Source organism: Ictidomys tridecemlineatus, chromosome 12 (genome assembly GCF_052094955.1).
Source record: "Ictidomys tridecemlineatus isolate mIctTri1 chromosome 12, mIctTri1.hap1, whole genome shotgun sequence".
Classification (NCBI taxonomy): Eukaryota; Metazoa; Chordata; class Mammalia; order Rodentia; family Sciuridae; genus Ictidomys; species Ictidomys tridecemlineatus.
The window spans coordinates 53,474,607-53,500,500 of NC_135488.1; the positions used below are offsets into that span (position 1 = coordinate 53,474,607).

The window sequence follows — 25,894 nt, forward strand, 5'->3', positions numbered from 1 at the left end:
CTTAAGCAGTATGTAGTGATCTTCTTTGACTTTTTGGATTCATTCTGGCTTGAAGTCCACTTTATCTGATATCAGACTATCTGCCCCTGCTTTTTTACAAGTCCAGTTTGGATGGTATGCCTTTACCCTTCCTTTCAGTCTGGGGATTTCTTTGCTTATGAGGTGAGTCTCTTGGAGTCAGCATAATGTTGGGTCTTGTTTTTTAATCAAATCTGCCAAACTATGTCTTTTTTACATTCAATGTTATTTTTGAGAGATTATTTTTATTTCCTTTCATTTTGATTTATTTCTAATGTTTAATCATTCTCGATTCTTCTTTAATGGATTATTCTTCTAATGTAATTCCTCACTTTGCTGGTTTTCATTTTGATTTTTTATTTCTTCTTCATGAAATATTTCACTGAATATGCTTTGTAAGGCAGGGGTTCTGGTTATGAATTCTTTTTGCCTCTGTTTATCTTGGACAATTCTTATTTTATCTTTGATTCTGAAGCTTAATTTTGCTGGGTATGGTATTCTTAGTTGGCATCCATTTCCTTCCTTGCTGTTTGGGTCTGGGCTGAGAAATCATTTGAAATGCATGTTGCTTTACCTCTTAAATGTGACAAGCTAGTTTTGTCTTGAAGCTTTTAAAATTCTGTCCTTATTCTGTATGTTAGGTATCTTCATTATAATGTGTCTTGGAATGGATCTATTGTGATTTTGTATATATAGAATCTTATATATTTGAATTTCTGTTTAATTCCTAAGGTTTGAAAAATATTCTGATATTATTTTATTGAAAAAAAATGTTGCATCCGTTTATCTTGTATTCCAGAGTCTTCATCTATTTAAATGATTCTTAAATTTGGCCTCTTAATACTATACTAGATTATTTGAATATTATGTTCATGATCTATTAAAATGTTTTTTAAATTTGTATTTATTAGTTATACAAGACTGTAAAATGTATTTTGACATATTTTACAGATATGGATATGACTTCTCATTTTCCTGATTGTACATGATGTAGAATTACCTTATGTATTCATATATGCACATAGGAAAGTAAGGTCCAATATACACTGCTGTTTCTCCTCTTCCCATTTCTCCTACTTTCCCTTCTTTCCCCTTTGTCTAAAGTATTTATATTCTTTTCTATCCACCCCTCTTAGTGTGAGTTAGCATCTGTATATCAGAGAGAACATTTGTACTTTGTTCTTTTGGGGTTGGTTTATTTATGATATTCTCCAGTTCCATCAATTTACCAGCATATGACCTAATTTTACTCTTCTTTATGCCTGAGTAATATTACATTATGTATATATACAATATTTTATTTATCCATTCATCTATTTAAGGGGACCTAGGCTTGTTCCATAGTTTAACTATTGTGAATTGAGCTACTATAAACATTGATGTAGCTGTATCACTACAGTATTCTGATTTTAAGCCCTTTGGGAATAAACCGAGGAGTGGGATGGTCAAATTCATTTTCAAGATTACATACTTTGTCTTTGAGGCCTGAAAATCTATCACCATAGTGGTGTAATTGATAATACTTTCTTTTCTTTTCTTTTTTTTTTTTTTTTTTTTGCGGGAGTGGGGGGTATAATCCAGGACTGAACTCACTCAGGGGCACTAAACCATGAGCCACATCCCCAGCCCTATTTTGTATTTTATGTAGAGATATGTTCTCTCTGAGTTGCTTAGTACCTTACTACCTCCCTTTTGCTGAGCCTTGCTTTGAACTTGCAAGCCTCCTGCCTCAGCCCCCGTCCCCCCCCCCCCACCGCTGGGATTACAGGAATACACCACCACACCACCACGCCCAGCAATGATGCTTTCTTTTGAATTTTTAATTTGGTTTATCAAATCTTTCTTTAGTTGACAGAATTTCCATTTGGTTCTTTTTCAGAATATCCATCTCTTTATTTATGTGATCTTTTACTTCCTGTGTTTTCTCTCTAATTTTAATTTTTACATCTTCTTTTTACCTCATAGAGCATTTTAAGTGTGAACGCTCTAAATTCTTCTCTGCCATTTCCTCTACTGTGGTGTTGATGGAGTCAGTTGTTGAAGCATTCATTATGGGCTGTTTGGGATGGGTTTTCCCTTCGCTTTTTCATATTGTTTGTATGCCTACCCATTTATTGGGATAGTTCTCACTTCTTTTAAGTGAGGGACTAGTTTGTGAGGATCTTTCTCTTAAGATCCCTGGGTTGGGTGAATATTCAGATATTTCTATTTTAGTCAATGTGTATCCTCTTCTGATACTAATAATAGCACCACTCCAAAAGATTCCATTAAATCTTATTTGCCATAATTGCTTTAAGCCAAGCCTTGTACTATTCAACTTTATGATAATCAAAGACTTGTTGCTATTTTTCACCACAGTTACTCAAATACATGTATAAACTTTTAATGAAGTTGTGGAATAGGTCAATAATTAGTTATTAAATTTAATAAACTTGCTATAACCCTTAAATGAGGGCTAGCTGGGAGAGGAAAAAAGATTGGGCAAAAAAAGGGAGGGAAAGACAGAACAAAAGTAAGAAAGAAAGAAAATTCATGCCAAGGTAGAAAGGACAAATATATGGATGGTGGATATTTGAGGTAATAGCAGATAATGCAAGGGGAGGATCAGGGAGTGAGAGCAGAAGTGTAAACTGGAGCTAGGACTACAAAGATAGGAAGATTAATTCTGATTAATGTTTTAAACCATTAGGTAAAATACAATAAAATGTGTTGAAGGTACAAAGTTGGTTATTAGGGTAGCAATTGCCATTTAAGCTAAAGAGTTATTTATATGATCAAATTTGATGTTAGAATTTATAGTAAACCATGTCAAGGTGAAGGAAATTCTGGTGGAATCTTGGTTTAAATTTCACTGGGATTTGGACATTTAGCAGATATCCATTATTCTTTGTTGATCTCTCCAGAGTTGATGGGGCACAGAAGCCAAGTCCTTAGTTTCTATGAACTTGTTTGTTCTTGTTTGTCAGCTCAGAGACCTGCATCTGTCTGCTTGGAGGATACAGGGTTGTGATTTAGTTGTTTTATTTGTGCAGGAGTTCAGGATGCAGGCTCTAGAGTGTCCCCATGATTGAGGTGGGTCAACATATACCTACTCCCGCATACACTATCCTTTTTTTTGATAGTGCAGTTCCTGATAGCTGTCTGTGAGCAGAGAAACTCTGACTGTGAGTTTTCTGTGGATATTCTGGGATGCATTATTCTCTGGAGTACTGTATAAAGAGATTCAGGTGATTGACCTGGGTTCTAGTTTCCGCTGCTGCAGGTTGTGAATGAGGAACATGGATTCCCTCTGTTGACTATGTCTGATTTAAGATCCTGCCAGTATCCAAGCAATGCCCTTCCACTCACCCGTTGTGATCATGAGTGAGGCTGGATGCCAGTGAAGGTTGGGAACAGCCACTTTCTGTGGCCTTGGCTCTAAAAATTTTCTAGCTTAACTAATCTCCCTGGGGAGTTGTTTGCAGCTGCCTTCCACTTAAGTTTTCTGGGGATCTTATGCTCTCAGCCGTCTGTTCCTGGGTGCCACCATCTGGGAATGGGACCTCTATATTCCTGGATATCCAGGCAGCTTCCCTCTAGGATAGGTCAGAGATTCTGGGAAAGGTCCCTAGGTTGCCATGGTACCTCTCCCCAATGCCAGTGGTCAGTACTGGTGTGGAACTGGTGAATCCAATTTTCTCTACTTGGGACTAAAAGCTTCTTTGTTGCTCTGTCCCTGAGTTGAGTGAAACTTGTGCAGAGCTTTCTGCCCTTGCTTCTGTACCAGTCCTCTCCCCTTGTTCTGGTGAGATGGAAGCACAGGAGATTCCAGCAAATTTCTTAGTAGTGGTCCCTCTAGAATTCTTTCTGGCTGGATTCCTAAAAGGTCCCATAGCAGGGAACTTCCCTCTGGTTTAATTTGAAACTATCTGGGCATGGGAAGACGTGTTGATGTAGTGGATTAAGTAATCAGCGGAGGATCTAATAAAATGGTTTCAAACCCCTGGCTCAGCTTGCTTTTCACAGTTTGGTTGTAAGCTGTTTGCTCTGGCTGAAGAACCCTGTTGTTCCCATCATGCTTTAAATTTTTGTCTGCCTTTCCACATGATTTTAAGTGGGTGAGCTTAAGAGTTTTGTCATTCCCTCTATCTCTGCTGCCCCTCCCCAGGAAGGTCTACACCTATTCTCTACTCTGGTAACCTATCTTCAAGTCCCTCCAGGTCTCAGACTTTGTAATATTGAGTCTTAGAGCCTTTATATTGTCACTGAACTTTCAATTTTGCTTTTCCTTCACCGAATTCTTTCTGTGTTGTGAGGAAATCAGAACTCATTGTCTAATTCCTTTCTGCCATCTTTCAGTTCTGCATTAAAATCTGGAATCTGCTTGCTAGATAAATTATCTTGGGCAAGTTTCTTAATCTTTCCAAGTCTCAGTATTTCAGTTTATCAACTGTAAAAATGAATAGAGATGGTTTCATCTTTTTCCTAAATGTTGATAGTCATTACAACAACATTATTTATGTCACATATTATTTGAGGATTAAATAAAGTGACTGATATAAATTGTCTATAAGTACAGAACATTGAATGAATATCACTGCATATTTTCCAAATAGTTTTATTATATATGCCCAAGTTGGATCTCATACTTTAGTTTATATTTTTTTAAACATAACAAAAGCCAATCTAAAAAATACACCTGCTCAGCCACAGAGGAAATTTTCTATTAATTATGATTTAATCATTTTATGTAGTAATATAATTATTATATTATAATGGTAATTAAATTATACTAGTATTATTTTATAATTATGCAGTCATTAAAAATCACATATCCATAGGCTATTTAACAACACAGACAAGAACTTAAATTTTAAGAGGACTACAAAGCTCTTTAATCTGTGATATTGATGATTTTATAATCTAGAAAGAAAAACACATTTACATTGATTCCATCCAAGTGATAATCTTGTGTTTTTTTATTTTTAATGTAATTTTTATTTTCAAGTTATCTACTTAATTACTTAAATCTGCATTACTTCCAAAATAAAAAATACCTTACTATTTTAGAAGAAAACAAGTTGCTGATAACAGAGATTGAAAATGAATTAGAAACCAAACCTCTGTTACTTTTTCCAGACTGCTTTGATATACTTACACATAACTTTTACTCTTCAATCACAGACAATTAATGCTCACATAAACTCCCCCTTACAATAAAACCCAGAATACTTTTATTTAATAAAATAATGCAAACACGTGACAAAAAAAAAAAACTATCCTGAGTGACATGATTAGCAGCTGTGTAAACTTACTCTTCTGATCTACTCTTTCGGTAATCCATTACAAGTCCTGCTCACACCTGTTCACATTAGAACCACAGGTTCACTGCTAACCCTCCTCTAAAGCTGGTGGCCAGGAGCTCTTCATTTATTTTTCTCTACCATAGGCAACAAGAGGAGAAAGTTGCATTCTATAGAACTTCCAGGTGTATATGAAGGAGAGGTAAACTCATCCACTCAACTATAAGATTAAGAGGGAATTTTAAAAAGTTTTAATTTTTAAGAGAAATGAATTGACGATACATTGATTAAAGATGAATTTTGTTGTTTTTGCTCAAACATACCTGCATCATTATGTGAATATCATATCTGACTTTGTTATGATAGATAAAATGGAGGAATTATTTGAGATTCTTTCTTCTATCTATCCATCAACCAGCATTTAATCAGGAATTAGCCATACAGCAAACACAGTGTAAGTATTGTTAATTCTAATCAGACACTTGAATTTGCAGCATCTCTCTAATTCTTTAGTTTCTCTTATTTCATAATAAAGCCCTTTACATGTCAATATTTACTTGTTTTGTATATGTTTCATAAAGAATCTGTAGCATATTACTCTAATATTTATAGCATATTTTTCTAAAATCATGGATTTGTAGTGACAAAGTCTTTCCCAGAGAGGTTTCCCTCATTTCCTTTACTAATAGTGATGTTTATCATTGACAAATTGAAAATAAGTTTCCCTAATTAAATGAGTTTGGGAAATAATGGGCTTAAAATTTGTTGAACTGTTTTTGTCTATTTGTTTTTGTGCAAAATTTTAATTATTAACATCCATCCTGAATGTCTAAAAGGAAATATAGTAGGGACATTTTCTCATATATATTTAACTCCTTAAGTATAAATCTCTCATTTAAAAAAAAAAATTTGATGATATAATAAGATGAGTCCATTTGAGTTCTGATGAATATAAAGAACTGTGTAAAATGTTCCTAAATCAAATTAAAAATGTATCTTTCTGGGCTGGGGATGTGACTCAAGCAGTAGCATGCTCCCCTGGCATGCATGCGGCGCTGGGTTCGATACTCAGCACTACATACAAATAAAGATGTTATGTCTGCCGAAAACTAATAAATAAATATTAAAAAATTCTCTCTCTCTCTCATAAAAAAAAATGTATCTTTCCTTCCCTTCAAAATCTTTCTTACTCCCCTTTGAGGACAAATACACAGTTGTAATTTTTGTTACAGGGATTACTTTTACTTTCATAGAATTAAATATAATTTAATAATATGTTGAGTACTCAGGTATCTGTCTTTAGTCATGCAGCACAGTTTTGATATTCATCCATATTTAGCTTTCTTAGCAGTTCCTTCCTTTTTATTACTGAGTCCTTACATAGACTGCAATTTTCTTCTCTATTTGTTGAGGACCACAGACAAGTCAAGATGGCACCTGGCACTTTGCCAAGAGGAGTGGTTTGAGAAGAAACGACAGAGAGCCATTAAGATCAAGGAGATTCCTTAATGACTGACTGCAATGATGATCCAATGATGTTAATAAAGTTAAGCTGTGTATAATTATTAAGATGATGAGGATTCCTTAATGACTGATTGCTGTAATAGGATGATGCTAAATTGAGTCAAGCTGTGTATTCAGTAAAGTTACATATACCTCTACTGTCCTACAATAAAGCGGCTCCCGCTCTTGCTGTATCAATCTTCACAAGTTTCTTGTCACTCCCCGGTTACTTTGCCAGCCAGATTGCGGCATCTATTCACCTGCTGATTGATATTTAGGTTGTTCTCATGTATTGGTTTTTATGAATAAAATATATTTTATTTTCTCTTGAGTAAATACCTGTGTCATCCTGGATCCTATGGTAAGTTTGTGCTTAATTCAGTAAGAAAAAAAAAAAACTGCCAATTTTTTTTTCCAAAGCGGTTGTGAATTATTACATGCCCACCAGCAATGTTTGAAGTTCCACTGACTCAAGTGTTATTTCTAGTCATTGACGTGTTTTATGGCATATTAATTTGCAACTATCTAATAAATAATTATGCAAAGCATCTTTTCACGTATTTACTGGCCATTTATATATCTTTATCACTATTAAACTGAGATCAGGTCAGATATTTTAGTATTGTGTTTACTTATATGTTAATGTTTATTACATAATCTGAGTTTTTTTCTTTTATTTGTATATAAATAATACAGTTTTCTTTTCCATTTTGTGGCTTGCCTTTATCTTTTTAATTGTTTCTTTAAAGAGCAAAGCTTTTAAGTTTGGACGAATTCCATATTTTACTTTGAGGATTTATTATTTGTCATTTCTTAGGTCACAAAACCTTTTTATTGTGTTTTCTTTTAAGATATTTATGGTTTTTGCCTTTGAATTTAGGTCTATGATTAATTAATTTCAAGTTAATTTTGCATGCTGTGAGGTTAATAGTGTATTTTTTCAGAAGATTATTCAGTTGTTTCAACATTACTTATGAAAAACTCTGTGTCTTTGCCGTTCAATGGCCTCCCAACTTTGTCAATAACCTATTGATCATACAAACAAGAGTCTATTTCTGGAGTCTGTTCTATTCCATTGATCTGTCTTCTTACATCAATAGCATACTGTTTGGATTACTCTACTACTGCAGTAAGTTTTGAAATCAGGTGCGTGCAACTCCTCCAGCATTGCTTCCTCAGGATTTTCAAAGTACATAATCAGAATAGATGTGCACAGATGCTTGCTTTCCAATCAGCCTATCGTGATTCCTGGCTTTGCTTATTTCTCTTATCTCAGATATGCAATACAATACTCAACAGAAGCATGGAAGCAGGGACTGGAAACATCCTTGCTTTGATTCTGACCTTAGGTAAAAAACATTCAGTCACTCGCCATGAAGTATAATGTTAGCTGCTATTTTTTTTTCCATGTTCAGTATTAAGATGAGGAGCTTCCCTTCAATATCTAAATTGCTGAGAGAATTTTTTTTAATTCACAATGGGGTTGAATTTATTAAATACTCTTTTGCAATTTAATGAGATAATTATATTTATACTTTATTACCTTAACATGTTGAATAATATTATTTCTTCTTTTAATGTTAAGTAAACCATAAATTCAAGGATAATCTTTACTTGGTTAAGTTGCATTGTTTTTTTAATATTTTGCTAGATTCAATTTGCTAATATTCTTAATGGATTCTTGCATCTGTGTTTAGGAAGGATATTGCTCTTGGTAATCTTCTTTTCAAGTATGTTTATTTAGTTCTAGCAACAAGTTATTACTGGAATCATTAACAAATAGGAAGTGATTCTTTTTCATGTTTTGATAGTTTGTATGACTGTGATACAATTCCTTCATTAAATAGTTGAGAAAATTGACCAGTAATGTCAACTAGTCCAAGGATTTATAGGATGACATATATTATTTTGTTTGTGATTGTTTTTTAACTTTTTTTCTTATCAACCATGTAGCACAACGGTAAAGACCTTCAATTCAAGCTGCACAACTGGATGAATTTTGAAAATATTATATATAATATTAAAACTGCAGCCACAATCAAAATTATAAAGATTTCCATTGCCCCCACAGATTTCTCCCACTCCTTCCCAAGTCCCACTTTCCTTTACCCTGGTCTCTAGAAACTACTAACCTGATTTCTGTCTCCATTAGTTAACTTACATGTATTTTAATTTACATGGTTACTATATTATTTGTAATTTCCACCTTTAATTCATCATGGTCTATATTTAAATAACATACCATTTACATGTAATATCATACTTTATAACATTATATTCCATTTTAATAACCAGTTATTTACTTATTGGCTATAGAAGAACAGATCCTATAGAAATTAAACCTTAATGGGAGGTAGTGTATGTACTCAAACTTTTTATTACCACTTGCTTGCAAATATCAATTAATTTTATATTACTAATTATCATTTATGTTAGTTTTATACTTTTTTCTGTTATTTCAGAAACTGGTATTTTATAGTCTTCAACTCAAGTTTGAGTTTATAAGCTCTAGTTTCAGAAACAATTGTATTAATAGATTTCTAGCCTTCTATAAGCTTTCTAACTAAAGATCTATTATAGGTCACATTTAAAATGATAGAGAGTTGATTTCCCAAGTATTGAAAAACAGTATTCTGTAACCATTGTATTTATTCTGTTACAGGAAATCATATATTCTAATAGCATTGGGAATTTGGGGTTATAACTTTGACAGGGGGTATCCCTTACATATGTTCTGTTAAGGTTAATGATTCCTAAATTGACTAAAGAAAAAGATTATTTTAATTCTGTTAACCTGCTACTGGATTCAACATATTAAAGAACAAACAGCAGTTTCTTAAATTTAGGAAATACATCTTGTCTATTCAATATCATGTGCTTCATACTGAAAACAGAGTTTTGGTTTAAAACCATGTAAAATTAAACAGTGAATGATGATAACATCAAGAGTTCTCAATAGGCCTAATAGTGACTGCTAACTTCCCTTAACAGTTACTGTGTTGGATACATAGGCCTATTAAGAACTCCTGATGTTATCATCAGTCTCAAAACACATTTTGCTGCATTCTATTCAGTGGGTTCTCAGCTAAATATTTAAAGCTACAGTGCAAAAAGAAATACGGAAGAAGAATCTTTGAATCTAAAAGAACCACACTCAGAATCTTTAATTTCTCTATCTACAGTCTAGCCAATCCTAGAAAGAATGTTAGTACCCTAGTTGATAGTAACACTTTCACTTCTATGCCTTAACTAAATGAATTAACTCAATTTTATAAAACATTGGGAAAACAAACTGGGCATGTGGCTTAGTGGTTAAAGCACCTGCATAGTGTGTATGAGGCCCAGAGTTCAATCCACATCACAGCACACAAAAAATAACAATAAAATAAAATATTTGAAAGATACATAAAATAGGAACAGTATAAAAAATAAATAAGAGATTTTTATTTTAAAAAGTCAAAGACAGAAATTGAACAAAAGATAAAAACAAAAATTTCATGAATGAAAATTACAAGTAGCATAAATTGAACATGGTAGTTACTAAAATAAATGCAAGTTAAAATAGGAAGTAATATCACTTTTCCCTCAATAGATCAACAAATTTTTGAGATGTTATCATACATAATCAAAAATATTGGAAAATGTTTAGCTCAGTCATTGTGGCTGAGAAAAGCACTTGTTATGGCCTCTTTCAAAAGCAATTTGACATTATAAAGCTAAGTGAAAAATTGTATTTTGTGTACACTGGATGCTTTATCAGAAGAGAAATGTCAAGTGCATGAAAAACTAAGTGAGCTTCTAAATGAGACTGACCAACATCTTGTTTAGTTAGAAGAAAGTTTTGCCAAAAATAAACAAATATAAATAAGGTAGGCTGTCATTTACTTAATGATTTCTAGAGATAAACTGTACCAAACAATTGCACTTCTGGCCCAACATGGAGGACTGCGTGCTTGTGTTGTGTCCCCCAACTCCATCTCTTTCTTCCAGTTTAACCTTTTTGTAGGGCTTAACACCTCTGAACTGCAATCTCTTCATTTGGTTAAAACTGGAATAATCATATTAACTCACAACTATTGTAAAGATTAAGCAGGATACAAAATGCGTAACAGAGATTGACACATAATAAGTAACAAATACATGTTAATTAGAATTTTGTTATTACTATCATACAGATTCTTCATTCTGTGCATATATATGTATAAAATGCCTCTTGAATTATTACTTATTATTTTCAAAATATTTAAAAAAACAAGTGACTATCAATTGGTCAATAGTTAACTAAATCATCACACATCTTATAAAATATTTTGTAAAATACAACACTAAGTTTTTGAAAAATGAGTTGATCTTTAGGCATTGACTTGTGAAAACATCTCAAAAAACAGACCTTAATTGAAAACAGAAAAATCACAAAACAAATGTGAAGAGGAAAAAATGAAAAAAAAATATATGTAATGCATCAGGAAACTTCAGGAAGGATATACATCACATTGTAAAGACTGATGAGCTGTGGAAAAAGGAGTAGTTTAATGTCATGCTCTGCAGACTTCTGTCCAGTGACAATCTATATGTCATGTGTATAATTAAGAAACAAAATTATCCCCCTAAAATCCTAGGCACTCCTGCCGCTCTCTCCTCTTGGCTTTCTGGTACCCAGAATGCTTTGTTTGGGTCATGAAACTCATCTCCTATTATGTTGTTCATTTTTGTTTGATAGTTTTTCTTAGACCTAATTTCCCATCTCTAACATCTTTCCCCAAGCAATCTCCAAAGATAGTCAAGAAGTTCATGAAATAACTTATCCTCAGATGACCAACTAATTCTTGTTTGCCCTGGTCTTATCTGGAGTTAGTGCTGAAAGTTTGGTCATCCTATGACAGATTCTCCCCTTACTACCTAGGTCTCCAATTGTTTCATGTCAAAGACAACAATAATGATATATTTGTAGAAAGACATCCGTATGTATTAAATCTCTTTCGAGATAATCCCTATTTCTTCTCTATTTTAAAATATATATCCTGACATACTCCGTATCAACTTGTATTGTAGAAAAACTTGCATGTCTTATTTTCCTCTAGATTTCTTAAGTGAATCAATTGGGCACCTTTGAAACATGTTTATAAAATGCCTGTTGTGCTGTGTGCCTATGTGCAGGGGTTAGGCTAGAATAACCTCACGGACCTATGATAATAATAGAAAAAGACAAATGATCTACCAAGTAAAAAAATATATTTTGTGAATGACTTGTAGCAAATATCTTCTTCTACCCAATTTCCTCACTTATAAAATGTTTGACATGAATTTGGCCCCAGAAAGACAAAAACCTACAATTGTGTTCCCTGGATGATTCTTCAAATGGTAAAATGTAGGTGGAAATGTGATAACACCAGCATAAGTTTTCAATGAATAATGTTTGGCAACCTGTTAAGTTAGAAGGAAAATTTTGTTGATCTTTTTTAGAAGCACTTTTGATTTATGTATAGAAATGTCACAATAAATCCCATTAATTTGTACAATCACTATGTACTAAATAAAATCAAAATTAAATTAAAATTAGAAATCAATTACATTTACTCTTTTAGCAAATTCTCAATATGAATTTACTATTTTTCATAAACATGCCAGATAACAAAAATGGAACGATCAATATGATTGAAATGGTTCCTGACCTGAAGAATTTGGTGAGCAAGATAGCAATTGGCAAGCAATTACAATACAGTGTGGAAAGTGTGCTGACAAAATAAAGTACAGAACATAGCTTTGGAATCATAGGAGGAATACTTATTCAGACCCACCAGACCAATCTTCTAAGGCATAACAGAATATTTGGGATAAAAAGGATGTTGGTAATGGTATAGCATAAATCTATATATCTATAGCATAGATATTCAGAAAAACAGAATACATAGGGACAAATATACATACATAGACATACAGATATACAAAGTTACCACGAGAAATTGGCTCATACAATTACACAGGTTGAGAAGTCCATAATTTGCAAGCTGGAGATCCGGTACAGCTCATCAACTCTAGTCCTACCACAAGTTCAAAGGCAGAAGATTAACATCCTCTCTTGAAAATAGTCAGGCACAAAGAAAAAATTCTTTATTGTTTTTCAGCTTTTTATTGTACACTGGTCTTCAATGAGTTGACTGGGGCACACCTACACTGGAGAAGACAACATGATTTATTCATGTTACTGATTTAAAGGTAAATTTAATCCAGAAATGCCCTAATAAACAAACTGAGAAATTATGTTTAATAAAATGTCTAGGCAGCTCATGGCCACATCAAGTTGGTATATGAAGTCAGTCTGCACAGTGATCACATGGCTCAGAGACCTTACTTGACTCATTAGGCCCACCTGGCCAAGGATACAGAAATTGAGTAACAGAATTTCTGCTCCCAGTCTAATACCATATGGTTTTTGAAACCACAGGACATTTTTGTTTTTTGTATTATGGACCCTGTGGGCACAGAGGTCCTGAACTGTGACACAGCCAACACTTCTTAAGTGGTCACCAGAACTTGCCTCTCCTGGAACAAAGGTGATGTGTTTCAATCCTTATGAAATCATGAGTTCTAATCCCTCAAGGCACTATTTTCCAAATTAATCTTAGCATCTAATGAAATTGCTATAAATCAAAGAGAAAGCATATCACATGTCCCTGGGAGTTTACTAAAAAGAGAAATGCCTGAGGCCTACACCTAGTAGTTTTGCATAAGTATGATAGACCTCTCAATTGTCTTTCAGAACATGCTATATGGAGGGTCACTGCCTCCCACTGCATACAGATTTGACTACAATAGTAAACATGTGAGATGCATATTCTACAAAGAGAATCATTAGATCCATAAAACTTCAACAATTTAACATTTCTACTCAAATTCTTACTAAGTTTTCTCCTCCATTAGCATGAATTATATTCTTTCTTTATGTATCCATTACAGGTAATTATAGAAACTTTCCTAGAAGCCAGCTTCACAGTCATGACCTTTTCTCTATGTCATGAGCAGAGCTGTTTCTCTACTGAGATTCTAGACATTTCAGAAAACCTGATATGATTAGCCTAACAGAAATCAGTTTATGTGGAAACTGAGAAGAGAAGTAATTAGCAGAGCTTTGGTAGCAAAAGTGTTCAGGACCACATGCAAAATGACTTCTAGAGACGTAGAGAAGAATAAAGAAGAGATTTTTGCAAGAACTGGGGCAGCAAAGTCATGGAGGTGGTGTGTTTAAATCAACATATAATTTAAGTAGGTTCAGGAAGGTTGAATGATGTCCCCCAAAATCTATGCACTAAGTAAAATATGGTACCTTCAATGTTAAAATGGATTTTTCAGTTATGATCCAGGCCCAATCTAATCGTGAGTTGTTAAAATCAGAGTATGTGGGCTGGGGTTGTAGCTCAGTGATAGAGCACCTGCCTAGTTTGTGTGAGGCACTGGATTCTATTCTCAGCACCACATATAAAAATGAATAAATAAAAGATAAAGGTCCATCATCAACCAAAAAAAAAAAAGAAAAATCAGAAGATGTTTTAGATGTTTTGCTACTACAATCAGTCCAAGAAAGATGCTATGGCAGGAGAAGGATCAGAAAAAAAAATGTTACTGAATTTAAAAATACAGGACCCTTGAAACAAGGAAAGTGCAAAAAGGCCAGGAAATAGGTTCTAGTCTAGAGCCTTCAGACAGACAGGATTACAACTACCAACACCCTGATGTTAGTCCATCCAGCACAATTCATTTCAGACTTCTATCTTCCAGAAGTATAACATAATAAATTATATTACTCGATGCAGTTAAATTGTGGGAGTGTCTTACGGCAGCAGGAGAAAATTAATAGAATGACTTTAACCAAGAAGAAAAGACATAATACTTCACGTTAAAAATTAGCTCCATCCAGAATTAAAATAGAACAAGGATCAGAAGATTTCTCTTCTTCATGAAGAAAAACTCTTGTGTTGTTTTTCTAAAGTGTTTTTCAAGGCTGCCTTGATTGCTTAGAACTTTACCAGATTCTGACACCTCTGACCATAAAACAACAGGATGTGGCCAAATACCCCGACTCTACAGACAGAACACCAGGAAGAACCCACTCCAGATGACATCGTCTATCATCATGGAGTTGATGTGATGCCATAGAACTGGACACATAAGGGCAGGAAGTTATATGGGTGGGGAGACACACTGGGGACTCTACAGTTTCTACTGCCTGATTTTGGCATATATCCTGTTTGACATGCACTCTTTCTGAAGATATGATGAATGCTCTCTTGGATTGTATCTCTTACATTTACCCTCAATGTCATGACACTGTGTCTCAACTTTAATTGTCTCAAGTCAGCTTCAACTACTTATAGCCAGAGGTGGCATGTACCTGATGCCTTAGAACACGTACAAAGAAACTAGAGAAAGACACATAGATTTTTTAAGATAGGCCTTCGAAGTTCGTGTGATTTTATTTAAATGGCTAAATCTAAGCACCAAATGGAATAACTGAGAATAATATGACAAGGTAGTTTCACAATTCTGCATTTTTACTACTGATAATAATTGTACTATAAAAACACCTTGCTAAGGGCCAAGGAGATGGACTACAGAAATTATTTAATATAATACACGTGAAGTTGCTATCTTCATAAGGTGTTTTTGTTTTTGTTTTTGTTTTTCTTTACAAAACTGTCATTGCTGTCACATGGGAAGTTGGTGTTTAAACCATCTCCTAACTGATAATGTGAGTGGTCTCTCAGTATATCTAGGTTATTTGCACAAATAAGGTGGTTGATGTAAATACCTCTTCTCCTGTGAGTCTGACATTTTGTTATGTGTTATAAGTGCCTATGTGAACATCATCCAATAAATCTTGGCTGATGGTTTCTAATACACTTCCTTTGGCAGAAACATTGCACACATATTACTGTATATTTTTAACTAATGGAGAAAGGAGCATATTTATCACTGGAGGGAGAGGAAAATCAGAACTCTGTTTATTTCTTCCCTGGGTCCGCCTTTATCTTTTTTCTTAGTTGATCCTGTTGTGTTCCTTTTTATTGTGATGAACCTCAGCCATAAGTATAGTTATAGGCTTAGTCACACATGTACTTTAAGCAAATTACTGAACAAATGAGTGATCTTCAGAACTCCATCAAAACCAGAATATATATGGGTGTGCATGCATAACCCAACTGCACTAAACAGTACATAGAAAACTACACATTTGTAAATATACATGTAATCATATGTAGTTCACCAAGTTAACCCTAATGATATATATGGTTTATACATAATAACATATATGTATACATACGCACACAAAAAAACTAACCTACTATTAAACTACTACCTTAACTAAACTACTACCTTAACTATAACTTCTGTATTAACTATAACTATATATAACCATCTATATGTTAAATGGATGTATGTTATATATAAAGTAATATATAATAATAAATTTATATATAGCCATATGTGTAATATATATAGTTATGTATATACTGTATCCAGCAAAATTGAGCTTCAGATTTGACAACGAAATTAAAATCTTTCACGATAAACAAAAGCTAAAAGAATTAGCAGCAAGAAAACCATCACTGCAAAGCATTCTGAGCAAAATACTATAAAACTTATATTATTAGCAATTTTCCCCTTTAGTGTAAAATTTTGATCCCTTTACTGATCTGATGCAAATAACTCTTGAATGCCATAATCTTTTTTGCATTTCAAAGTGAGGCAAGAATCTGAGAGGGATGAGTATGTGTGTTTTGAAATTGATGACACAAACAAAGATTGAAAGTTTTGAGTACTTGAACGCAGATATAATAGGACTTTGATAAAGAGGGAAGAAGGAGGAAAGAGTGAATTTCAGTTCTCTAAAAAAAAAAATTCTCTTGCTATACATTTACCAAGGTTTTCCTAGCTTGAAAACAAGTATAGTTGACTAGATCTCTTAATGGATGTGAGTTAAAGAAAAAAAAAAAAACTAAAAGATAGACTGCAATAAAATAGTAAGTGTCAAGAATATGATAGACTCATGAAAAACCCTGAATCCAAATGATCCCAAATTCTATTTATCTGAAATGATTCACTGTCAGGACTACCAGACTGTAACAGGTGGCTACTTTTAAGTACAGATGCTAAATGTCATACCTGCAGATGGTTCATCAGTAGAACATGTAAAAAACATCTTAATTATATATTATGAAGCCTTTTCATAAAAAATTAAAAGATAGGCATTCATTATGCTTGTTTGAGTTATATCACTGAGTACAGATGCTGTTATGAGTTAGCTGGTGCTTTAATCAAAACAAGTATCAGTGGATCAATTTAATGATATGAAAGTTCTGACTTCAGGTTGGAAAGTTTCTGGCAATGCAAATTTCTTGCAGTTTCCTGATTTATGCATCAAAGCAGAGGGCTCTCCTCCACCAGAATCACACATCAATATATGCCAGCATAAAGCAAGAGACTCTGCTAGTTATCCTTAAACAGAAGCATCCCTGCTTAACTTGAAATGCTCCTGGAGACATATAACACCTGATGCTTAAAGCTGGGAACATTTAATTCCTCACATGGACTTTGGAGTCATCAAGACTGACTTACAAAAGAGCAGAACTGATTCATGCACACATACACTTTGTTGTCAAACTATTTGTGTTTTACCATGATTGGTCAATTTATACATAGACATGGCTGCAAGGACTTTGCCGTTGCTGAATAGCAAATCCACTCTCAAAGATGGAGATTTAATTCAGCTTAGCTTACTTAAAAAGTGTCTCAGACTCTGAATGTGATTCCCTTAAAGGCAGGTCTCCAAATGTTTTCAGTCCCAGAAAATCCTTCAGGATTATGTATGGCCTCAGGTGATATCAGTGGCATATTTGTTCATTTACATTCTCATTGCTTGATATATTCACATCCCACTTTGTCTTTATGACAAATGCATACTCAAAGTCTACCTAGTAAAGTGTTAAATTCTATAGATTTGTTAAAATGAAAGCAAAACAATTGTTGGTGGGGGCAGGGATGAGTATGTGTGTTATATGCTTGGACTTATTTTTCAAAAATCAAAAGTGCAATTTAAATGCAAAGCATATTATGATGGGTTTTGACATGATATCAAATCCAAGGGAACTACTTTGTAACTCTGAACAAGTTGATTTCCAAGCAGATTCAACCCTGCCAGTATTGCATACAAATATCCAGGAATTTCTATGAGACAGGGTTCCCCCCATCCTCTTTTTAATTACAATAAGAAAAAAAAAGCAGGCTGGAGTCAAAGCTCAGTGGTGGAGCACTTTTCTAGCATGTGTCAGACACTGGGCTCAATCCTTGGCAACAGATAAAAATAAATAAATAAAAATAAAGATATTGTGTCCTTCTACAACTAAAAAATTATTTTAGAAAAGCCCTTGTTTTTCAATTATGATTATAAAATTATATAATTAAATTACATTAAAAATAAAACAGTGCAGGAGCTAAAAATGGAAAGTAAAAGTTCTCCAAACTTTTCATTCCCACCTCTCAGCAGTACCACTATAAACTGCTTCTTATACATCCCAGATGTAATGTTCTTTGCAAAAATAAGTACATGTATTTACATATGTACACACATATATTTATACATCTTTCTTTTACACATGCAGCAGTGTGTCTTACCAGGAGAAATGCCTGCCAGACTGATTTTTTTTTATTCTTGTTTGACAAGAGACATGCCAGCTATTTCACCATATTGGCATAAACATATAATCACCTATTATCCCAAGCACTGGGTAGATGTAGATTGTACAATCTGATTGTTCAAAAAACTAGGGCATAACAAGGTTTTTATGCTTTGCAAAGCTATCCCATCACCTTAGTAATCATGGAACAAGATTGAATTTCTGTCTGGGAGGTGTCGAACTCTGGAACTGTACCAGTACATCTTTCTAGGGTTTAGTTTATACTAGGGAACTTGTGAATTGAAAAGAAACAAGTTAGACTAGAAAATAAGAACTGCCATTTGGGAAGTCTAGCTTACTGATGAGGAAGAGAGATTGATTGGTTTCCATGGAACACTCTGAGGCTGCCTGGGGTCCCCTCACAAGCATGTGTGCACAGTTATAAACACCACCTGTTGACCTGTGCATGTACAGCCTTGAAGTGTGATCTTAGTGAATGACCTCATACTTGTACTTTATCTGAAGAGTAAATACTCCCCTTTAGACCAAACTAACCCAAGTATACACAGGACTTCAAGTTGAGAGGAAAACAAAGAATCAAAGCAACATAGAGGGAAAACTTGATCTATATGCTAATTGGATATGGAATGAGAGGGTGCCTGTATGACTAATTAATATAAATAAAATAGCATTTATACTTCTATGCTATCTTTTTTTTGTGAAGAAAGCTGGATGCATGTTCACAAATTTGGAAAATGTGATTCATTGCAGTATTTTATGTATGGATTATCTAACTTAAAATATGGACTACATGAAGAATGTGAAATTCAGGTTGGGGACAACGACCAGCAACTCAAATGAATAGGCAGATATCCTTGGTAGTAGCTGAAGTTTATATAAAATTCTCAGGGACCAGTGAGAACGCCTAAGTGGAATGTCATGTAAATTAGTATGCTGTGGGCAAAAGAAATTAATAGCATTTTAAATATGAGTCTCCGACCAGAATTCATAAGGGTGGATCCTCTGAAGAAAACTGTAACTTTTTACAGGGGCAATTCTATCAAGAGTAAGTGACAGCAGGTGTTTTTCATTTTGACCTGTCATTAATTATCTTTACAAATTACATGCACTTAGGTTGATTTAAAAATTAAAAAGCTCTGCCTGTGTTTGAGTAACAAATTTAATATCATATATACTTTGAGGATTACAACTTTCCTTTCTCACTTCAAATATTTCTGGTGTCTTTTCATATTGACTACACATAAATGTGCAGTCTGTTCTCAATGGCTACATAATATACTCATTTTACAAAAGTATGGTGAATTAACTGAATATTCCTCATTAGTTGTCATTAAGGCTTTTCTCAATTCTTTGTGAATAAAAATAATGCTTCAATGACCACATTGATAAATACATACACGTGTGAGTAAAATTCACATATTAAATTCCCAGCAGACAAATTCTTCCACAGAGATAAGTTGTCTAAAATATGATAGCCATGTCAAATGTTACTCCCAGTGGTTTTTATCCACTTATACTCACACCAGTGATGCAGGAGAGCAGGATTTCTTTGGAAGGATAGCAACATTTGCAAATGTGGTCCAAGTTCTTATAAAGTTACTTAAGCTCAAGGCTACTCATCTTAACACATCTCCACTTCACCCTCTAAAGCACTGATCCAAGTTTATTCTTTCCAGATTGGAAAGAGATTAAGTGGAAGTTTTTATCCTGAGGTCCTACCTCTGAGAGATAAAGTTAACCAGCAGTATTTTTTTTCCCCTTTATAAAATCAGCTGATGGTTTTCTTTTGAGTACCTCACTTTCACGGTTCTGCAGGCACAAGTGTCAAGGAGGTGTGTGGTACACCTGCTGATTCACAGCTCTGTTTGGACAAAAAACACTTCAAAGCAGCTGAAGGTGCTGGCTCAATTTCACTTGCACCTCACCCCCTTCTCCCTCCCACACACGCAGAGGTTGCTCACACCTCATCTATGACACCTTCAGATAATCCTGACAATTCATTTGCTTATCACACAAGCAAGAGATACTGATGTTATCAAGAAAGAAGTATTCCTCAGGAAATAATGCAGTCAGGGGCACTATAAGCAGGCGGGAGAGGACAATTTCCAAGCACAGACAGAACTTACATTCCCTAGATCAAAGCTGGTTGAAAGTGACCTCCCTCCTCTCAAAATCCATCCAGGTTCAGATGTTTCAGGAAAAATCATTGTTCATGCTGCATGCTTTCTTTTCCACCTGGAACCTTCCAAATTCACTTGGTGGCAATCAAAAGAATAACTATCATGTTAAGGAATTCCAGAAGGGACTATTGGTCTTATTGATTTTTTTTTTAAGTCTGGAAAGAAGACCCTTGCTGCCCCTTTCTTTGACCCAGGTTTGGGCATTGTGATAGTAACATTAAATTTCTTGCCACTTTGCTACTCTAGTATTCTGGAGTCCAATTACTAGGGGTTGAAATCCAGATTCATGCTTACTATACCTAGGATCTTGGAGAGTTACTAATCCTTGACCAGAAAAAAATTGGGTGGGTGGGGGCAAGTTTGGGGATATTAAGTGAGACAGGACATGCAAAGTTTCCCAGTAATGTAGGATTTATATTATGGGAGTGAAGGCAGAAAATTAATGAATAATAAATGTTTTACACTGAGATAAAAATATAAGAAAATAAAATAGAGTAATATGATGGTTTAAGCCAGATTCTGTCAAGAGCATTAAAATGTTGATGACATGCATTTTAAAGAAGTACCTTTGGGGGCTGGTATGTAGCTCAGTGGTACAGCGCTTGACTAGCACACATGAGGCACTCAGTTGGATTCTCAGCATCACCTAAAAATAAATAGATAGGCCTGCTCTTTTGCAGCATTGAGTTCTGACCCCTGAACAGAGGTCCTCTCCACTTGCTGGTCCACGGAGGTATCCTCTCCCCCATGGTCGCCAGATTGTTGCAGGGATCTCAGAAACCCAACACTCTCTTGGGGTGCAGCTGGTGCCGCCCTCCATCCTCCCTACCAGCAAACTGATTTCCATGGTAGCATCTGGACATTTATTTTCTTACATCAAAGAAAATGTTAAAGAGTATCTGCAAACACATTGGCAAGAGGAGTGCCAACAGGATGCCAATCTTTTGAGAAAACAGCCTGAAAAAGATGCCCACTGGATGGGGCTGTTTCGATTCCTGCAGCATCTGGGAATAGGGTAGATGACCTAAAATGGATAATCCAGGCTGTGATAGATACTGTGTGATGGACTGAAAGTCCACAGCATTCAAAAAATTGCACGACACATGTGGAAGGCAGCATTCACAGCTGGACCTATGAAAGCAGAGCTAGCTAGATTGCTTGCTTGCTTGCTTGCTTGCTTCCTTGCTTCCTTTCTTCCTTCCTTTCTTTCTTCCTTTCTTCTTCCTTTCTTTCTTTCTTTCTTTTTTGATTGATTAAAAAAATGACAACAGAATGCATTACAATTCATATACATGTATACGGCACAATTTTTCATATCTCTGGTTCTATAAAAGTAGGTTGACACCCAATTCGTCATGTCTTCATGAATATGTACTTTGGATGATGATGTTTATCACATTCCACCGCCCTTGCTAATCCTCTGCCCCCTTCCTTTCCCTCCCACCCCTCTGCCCTATCTAGAATTCATCAATTCCTCCCATGCTCCAGCTCCCTATCCCACTATGAGTCAGCCTCCTTATATCAGAGAAAATATTCAGCATTTGTTTTGGGGGGATTAGCTAATTTCACTTAGCATTTTCTTCTCCAATGCCATTCATTTACCTGCAAATGCTATGATTTTATTCTCTTTTATTGCTGAGTAAAATTCCATTGTGTATATATGACACATTTTTTTTTTATCCATTCATCCATTGAAGAGCATCTAGGTTGGCTCCACAGTTTAACTATTGTGAATTTTGCTGCTATAAACATTGATGTGGCTGTGTCTCTGTAGTATGCTGTTTGTAATTCTTTGGGGTATAAACCGAGGAGAGGGATAGATGGGTCAAATGGTGGTTCCATTCCCAGTTTTCCAAGGAATCTCCATACTGCTTTCCATATTGGATGCACCAATTTGCAGTCCCACCAGCAATGTATGAGTGTACCTTTTTCCCCACATCCTCCCAAACACTTATTGTTGTCTGTCTTCATAATAGCTGCCATTCTGACTGGAGTGAGATGATATCTTAGAGTAGTTTTGATTTGCATTTCTCTAATTGCTAGAGATGATGAACATTTTTTAATATATTTGTTGATTGATTGTATATCCTCTTCTGAGAAGTGTCTGTTCAGGTCCTTGGCCCATTTGTTGATTTGGTTATTTGTTTTTTCGGTGCTTGGATTTTTGAGTTCTTTATATACGCTAGAGATTAGTGCTCTATGGGATGTGTGAGGGATAAAAATTTGCTCCCAGGATGTAGACTCTCTGTACACATCACAGATTGTTTCTTTTGCTGAGAAGAAAATTTAGTTTATCTCCATCTCATTTATTTATTCTTGGTTTTAATTCTTGTGCTATAGGAGTCTTATTTAAGGAAGTGGCACCTAATCCTAAATGATGAAGATTAGGGCCTAATTTTTCCTCTATTAGATGTAGAGTCTCTGGTTTAATTACAAGATCCTTGATCCACTTTGAGTTGAGTTTTGTGCATGGTGAGAGATAGGGGTTTAATTTCATTTTGTTGCATATGGATTTCCAGTTTTCCAAGCACCATTTGTTGAAGATGCTATCTTTTCTCCAATGCATGTTTTTGGCATCTTTGTCTAATATAAGATAATTGTAGTTTTGTGAATTAGTCTCTGTGTCCTCTATTCTGTACCATTGGTCTACCAGTCTGGTTTGGTGCCAATAACATGCTGTTGTTGTTATTATTTCTCTGTAATATAGTTTAAGGTCTGGTATAGTGATGGCACCTGCTTCACTCTTCCTGCTAAGGATTGCTTTATTTATTTTTCCAGATGAATTTTATGATTGCTTTTTCTATTTCTATAAGGAATGCCATTGGGATTTTGATTGGAATTGCATTAAATCTGTATAGTGATTTTGGTAGTATGGTCATTTTGATAATAGTAAGTCTGCCTATCCAAGAGCAAGGTAGATTTTTCCAGCTTCTAAGGTATTCTTTGATTTTTTTAATTTAAGGTTCTATAGTTTTCATTGTATAGATCTTTCACCTCTTTTGTTAAGTTCATTCCCAAGTATCTTAATTTTTTTAGGTTATTGTAAATGAGGTAGTTTTCCTCATTTTCTTCTCAGAGGATTTGTCATTGATATACAAAAATACATTTGATTTATGGGTGTTGATTTTATATTCTGCTACTTTGCTGAATTCATTTACTAGTTCTAGAAGTTTTCTGGTGGAGCTTTTTGGGTCTTCTAGGTATAGAATCATATCATCAGCAAATAGTGCTAATTTAAGTTCTTCTTTTCCTATACATCTCTTTAATTTCTTTCATCTGTCTAATTGCTCTGGCCAGCATTTCAAGAACTATGTTGAATAGAAGTGGTGAAAGAGGGCATCCCTGTCTTGTTTCAGTTTTTAGAGGGAATGCCTTTAATTTTTCTCCATTTAGAATGATTTTGGCCTGAGGCTTAGCATAGATAGACTTTATGATGTTTAGATATGTTCCTGTAACCCCTAGTTTTTCTAGTGTTTTGAACATGAAAGGATGCTGTATTTTGTCAAATGCTTTTTCTGCATCTATCGGGATGATCATATAATTCTTATTTTTGAGTCTATTGATGTGATGAATTACATTGACAAAACAAAAAGTTGGTTCTTTGAAAAAATAAATAAAATTGACAGACCCTTAGGTACGCTAACAAAGAGAAGGAAAGAGAAAACTCAAATTACCAGCATACGTGATGAAAAAGGTAATATCACACAGAAACTACAGAAACACAGATGATAATTAAAAATTATTTTGAAAACTTATATTCCAAAAAAATAGAAGACATTGAAGGCATCGACAAATTTCTTAAGTCATATCATTTGTCCAGATTGAATCAGGAAGACATAGACAATTTAAACAGACCAATATCAAGTGATGAAATAGAAGATGCCATTAGAAGCTTACCAACCAAGAAAAGCCCAGGACCGGATGGATACACCACTGAGTTCTACAAGACCTTTAAAGGAGAACTAATAGCAATTCTCTCCAATTCATCTCAGGAAGTAGAGAAAGAGGCAGCACTTCCAAACTCATTCTATGAGGCTAATATCACCCTGATCCCCAAACCAGGAAAAGACACATCAAAGAAAGAAAACTTCAGACCAATATCTCTAATGAACATAGATGCAAAAATTCTCAGTAAAATTCTGGCAAATTGAATACAAAAACATATCAAAAAAGTTGTGCACCATGATCAAGGGGATGCATCCCAGGAAAGCAGAGTTCTTTGAAGATGTCATCCCAACAGTCAGGAAGTGAAAAGAAGCGGGAATGAAGGTGTTTATCTATCCTTCTGGAAGTGCAGAGGCTCAGAAGCTATTATTTGGGCATTCTACAGAGGGAAATATTCTTGAGCTTTTTGATTGTCACTTTGATACCAAGATTGGACACAAAGTGGAGAGTGAGAGTTATAGAAAGTTTGCAAACAGCATTGGATGCTCAACCAACATCTTGTTTCCAACAGATGTGACTTTAAAAGCCAGTGCTGCTGAGGAAGCAGATGAGCATATAGCTTGGGTGTTGACACTGGTAAGGCAGGATTAACAGATGATGAGAAAACTTCCTATAGCCTCATCACATCCTTCAACAGACTATACCTGCCTTATTCAGCACAGAGGAATATCTCTACAGAAGACCCAACTGTTCCTCAGAGTTGTTGTCCCCCTAGTGTCTAGTTTTATTCTAATGACAAAATGATATAAAAAAATAATGATATATGTAACTTATATATACATACATATGTATGCAAGTATAAGTATGTGTGTGCTCACTAATTTTCCTGGGCACATAAGTGAGGGCAAAAAGTCTTATAAGTTCAGTTAAAACAGAACTTATTTAAAGATGCTTTATATGTAGAAATAGTTTAAGACCCTAACACTAACCCATATTGAGGGCAAAGTGTAGTTGATAGAAAAAAATACAGATCAAATGTGTAATGATTATCAAATCCTATACCAAAATGAGAACTTAGTTTTGAAAATTATTCAAGGCCTCGTATTTTAAACACTGAAAATACTTCAGATGCATTCTTAATAATTCATTGCCCTTGCTTAATGGGGAGTTAGAAGATTTACAACAGCTGTATTTCATATTTGCCTAGCTTGGTACAAAAGATAAAGGTATTTGTTTCTTCTCCGAAAGAGCAAAATTAGGAAAGAAAATGCACTTGAGTCTTGATCAGTCAAGTATTTGTTACTTAAGAAGAAGCATACTAATCATGTGGCAC

At 34.6% G+C, this 25,894-nt stretch overlaps 1 pseudogene; it reads left to right on the forward strand.

The window, feature by feature from the left end:
• The first annotated feature begins 12,424 nt into the window (after positions 1 to 12,424).
• LOC101957731 (enolase-phosphatase E1-like) lies at positions 12,425 to 25,343 on the forward strand (annotated as a pseudogene).
• Positions 25,344 to 25,894: the final 551 nt, after the last annotated feature.